The sequence below is a fragment of the Fulmarus glacialis genome, unplaced genomic scaffold (genome assembly GCF_000690835.1).
Source record: "Fulmarus glacialis isolate BGI_N327 unplaced genomic scaffold, ASM69083v1 scaffold167, whole genome shotgun sequence".
NCBI lineage: Eukaryota > Metazoa > Chordata > Aves > Procellariiformes > Procellariidae > Fulmarus > Fulmarus glacialis.
Genome location: NW_009223560.1, coordinates 7,767 through 12,513, shown reverse-complemented (window position 1 = coordinate 12,513; position 4,747 = coordinate 7,767).

The window sequence follows — 4,747 nt, the reverse complement described above, 5'->3', positions numbered from 1 at the left end:
AGCAGGAAACTACAGATGCAAGGAGTTACAGGGAATTTTTTTAGAACACTTGTCTCATGCAATGTACAACTTGAGAGTGATGTGACTGAAGCAAGAAGCCAAGTAAAGAACATCTGCAGTATTATATTTACGGATAACCAAGCTGTGGGTAAGTAGCAAAGATATGAAGAAGATCAGGATAAGGATGGAATTTGCCGTCAACAGAGGATGTTGCAACATCATGAGAAAAACACAGTAGAAATCCTAGAATCTTGTGGTGATCAGATCGTATGTTTCAGGAAGAAGAAAATGAAGCTACTATTGAGACAGATGGGCTGAATTAAGGACAACCCAGTGAATAACTGGCCTGAGTAACATGCCCTGGATGAAAAGGAGATGCAGGGAGAGGTCAGACTCCACACTTTATTTCGGCTAGTAAGCTTAAGCTAGCAACTGGAGAGTATACGATTATTCTGATTTGCATATGAACACATAGGTTATAATAATACAGTCATAGCTTCATTCAGGTAGTTAAGGACAAAAAAAGGATACTCAGCCTGACGGGGATCTTTTGTGGGAAACTGCCACTGAGTCCTGCAGAACCTACCTTTCCTAGAAGGAAGGCTGGTTCTGATAAAGTGCCGGAGATTCAACTGATTGTATGAATAGCATTCAGTTTATTCCAATAGCACAGTGAGTAAATAATACAGTCATTTTACACCTACAATGCAAGTTCGATGCTTCAGAATTGGTGGGTCCATTTGCAATACTGTGCACATCACAAAATGACAGGTAAGGCATGGTCCACTCTTGAGTTCTGCCTGGGAAATGAGCAAGCCAGGTTAAAGAGGTTGCTACCAAGAAGTCATCCAGTCCAGAAGTTGTCCTGCAAGCTAAGTTTAAAACAACTTCACATGCTACTGAAACATCCCCACATTGCCAAAAAAAAGACAATTCTTGAAACATTTGTCTTGAAACATTGGTTTCCTAAGGACCATTTAAGGAGCTGATTCTTTACTCATTTTACGTATCTTTACAAGCCAAAGAACAGTCCCAATCACATGCTGGCCTTTACCATGAAGCATACCACATATGAAAAAGAGGAACCATAATTTATTAGTTTACCAAAGTGTTTCCAACGCAAGAATGTAGTTCTCCAGTTTATCAGAGAGCACGGCATTTTTCTGTCCAAGACATGGCACAGCTTTCTACACTATGCAGCTGTTTAAGAGAATAACTAGCAGCAACTGCATATTGTCCTAATGAAACTTCTTCCACTTCTGAACAGATCTTAATTCTGGAGCTTCAAGAGGAAGAGGAAGTGAGTCCTGACCTCAAGCATGAACAGTTTAGGATGTTTCTAGATCTCTCTAACCTGAAGCCTAAAACTAAGACATAAGTCTCCTATTCCATAAGCAGCTGCAGCCATTTTGACATCAAATGAAGTTACCAGCCATTCCTCTCCTTTCATTATGAATGTTAAACTGCAGTGAATAAGATGACCAGTATGCTGCATCTGAACTACATTTTGACCACAAAGTGGTTAAAACATATGTGATAACAATTATAGGTGTAGACTAAGCGTGTCTCACTATAAACCTGAATCAGTAACTACTTCATGAAAACCAGAGCACTTCTCTGCATACACAGCCAGCTTAGTAGATAATGATTGATCTGAACAAGTGTGTAAAACATCAGAGTATAAAATTAAAATCTAGCAAGTTGTTTCACATTTTCAAGCAAAGCCATTAGGCAACTTTTAACCTGTTAAAGACACTGCACAAAGGAATTCATACCGAGAGGGAAGGAAAAGACATGGACATTTTCTAACATCCTCACAAATAAACAGAGCCTAGAGTCCCTGACAATGCCAATATGAAGGTCTGTGTTTGTTACCTCTAGGGAGAATAAAGTCTATAATTATTCCAGGATCTTCTATTACTCTGAAGATTGGATGACACTGTTCCTAAAGAAGCCCAAAAAACCTAAAGCCCCCAAAAAACCACGCTAACTTCCCCACACAAGTACACTTCTGAGAACAAAAGTAGCAACTCAAGTAAACTAGCTCTCTATATAAAATCTCCACATGGTGAACGCACTCTGTTTAAGTGTCCAAAGCAAAGCCTTGACATGTTAAAACTATCTTCGGTTCATGACTTCATCAACTATCTTACAATTTTTTTAATAGAAAACCCTTAGTTTACTGCACCATGAAGTCTAAGAACACTGTGCGAAGTTGCCCTAGTTAAAATGCTCACCATTACCTACAGACTTCAAGTTCAGATAAAGCACCAAGCAGTACCTTACTACAGTTTATCACAAATTCAGATTATTTTCTCAGGTTCACAATGAAACTGATTTATTATACAGCAAATTATGGGTATGCCTCCGTTACTAGAGGAGGAACACGCACCAGCAAACCCAGACTCTACTAAACTATACCAGTTCCCTGGAAGAATGAACCATGCTGTATCAATAAAAATACCTCCATAAACACACCAAAAAAATTCTTAGTGTAGACGTGTCCTGGATCCACCTCCAGGGAAGAGCAGTATTGCTCCTAGCCCAAAGAGCCTGCTGATGGTAGCATTCTCGTGGGAGGCAAAGGCTTGAATTCCCTCAGACTTACAGAACCAAAGCTAGGTCTCCCGCTTCCAGGGGCAAGTGAGCTTATGACTGTAATACTATTACAGCTACAAGTAGCAGTCATCTCTAGAAAGACAGGAAAACAATACACACTGTTCCCTGCAAGCGCCCTCCATGATGACACTGTCCTTTGGAGAACAAGCCCAAACGCCTCTGGGCAATTCCAAAAGGGACTGCATTACAGAACATGCAAATCATGGTGGTGTCCGATGCCCATTTTTGTGGAATTTCTACCTGAAACTCATTCCAAAGCGCTTTATTTTTCAATTTACTGCAAAGCAGACGTTCATCACGTTTTTGGAATTTACTGAGAACCGCATGCTAGTAAGCACCCACATCCTTATTTGCCTAATAACTCCACATCACCACTTGTGCGCCGATGCCTCGTCCACTGAAAAGACGCATCTGCTCTTGTAAGTACGAAACTCAGAGTTCCTGCTAGGAAAAGTTTTCTGACGATGTAACATTGCTTTAAAGTTATCCACCAAAGGGTAATGAACTTATACTTTGCTTCTCTTCAGAGACTAAGCATACCACCAATTCAAGGTGTCCACACCTGCTACTTCACTAACGTTCACATACTCCACACACAGTATTTATGAGTTTTCAACATAATGTAAACAAAATTGAGAGCACGTAAGACAGCACTTAGAACATTATTGATGGTGTAATACAAAGATGTTTACCCTGAAAACTCATGCGTGGAGACTTCACTGATGAATCTGGCATATGCAGTGTTGTATATGATCTTCCACTCATCTTTTCAGTCAACTCGTATTAAACATTGCTTCTAAAACTCCTTTATTACTTTGACCTCAGTCTTACTACTCCTTTATGCTTTGACCTCAGCCTACAACTTAAATATTTATCTTGAAACATAACACAGCTGATTAAATGAAGAGCTGACATGATCAGCACACCTGCTGAGGTTTTGAAGTTTAGAAATAAGGCCATCCACAGATAAAAGCCCAGTTTTTAACCCTCAAAGTATTTAGTTATTGTTTCTTTTCTTCATTACACATTGTTAAGTACCTATTTGAAAGCAGCACTAAATAAGGACACTTTACAAATATTACAGCAATATTTTTTAGGGGATTAAAATTTCCATTTCAATGCATGTTTGGTACTTCCATGGTTCTTAATTATTAAAAAAAAAAGTCATGCAAAAAAAAAAAAAAAATCAAAACCAAACAAAACCAACAGTTCACTTTTGAAGATACTTTGCACCTACCAAGTTACTTCATCACATTGAATTTTCTACTTGTACATCAACCTGTTTAACAGATTCTCAGATTTTATTCTTACTACGAGACTGCAAGTCCCAAATTACAAACTATTTTCAAACTTTGGACTAGTAAAACATTGTCCAACTATAATACACGCTTTGCTTCTAGATGTGTTAGCTTTATCACAACATGACATTAGCAGAAGAAAAAAAAAACCACAGCAGAACTCCCCAATTAGTGGTCTCCACAGAAGATGAAGGACATTCCATAGAAAACGCTGCCCCTGTTCTTTGCAGTCTCTTCATGTGTGATGAGTAATTTTCTCTAAAAGAATTTTTTCACCCTTTTGAAGTGTCTAAAGCCAGAATTGAAGACCAAAAACATCACAGCTCTTTAAGAGCTCGTGGCCTGCACAGTACTGCTGTGAAAAATAACGATGTTGCCACTTACTAGAGACATTCATAGCAGTTTGCTAAGTATTCTTTCAAAATGCATCCTGCATTCAAATGGGTTTGTCAACTGAAAATCGTAGAATCATGTATTTTTGTATTACATTTACGATCCTTGCAGAAGAACTTCCAACCTTTCGAAGGCAAAGGCCTACTTTGGCAGAGGGTTCTGCGAGGTTAGAGGCTCGTATTTGCACGTGTCAACACAAACAGGGTCCTTGTGGCACCACACTGAACACTGTGAACTTACTGTTGCATACATTGGCCACGTGCATTCTTCCATACCACTGTGTACCAAAGCCGGAAGACAGACCTATATTGGAACCTGAGAACCCAATAGCCATATTCAGTCACATTTAAAGGATGTCAGCTCAATAAAAACTTCACAGAACCTTTTTTCCCCCATTTCCTCTAATGACAATCAGAAAAACTTAAATCTTACATTGG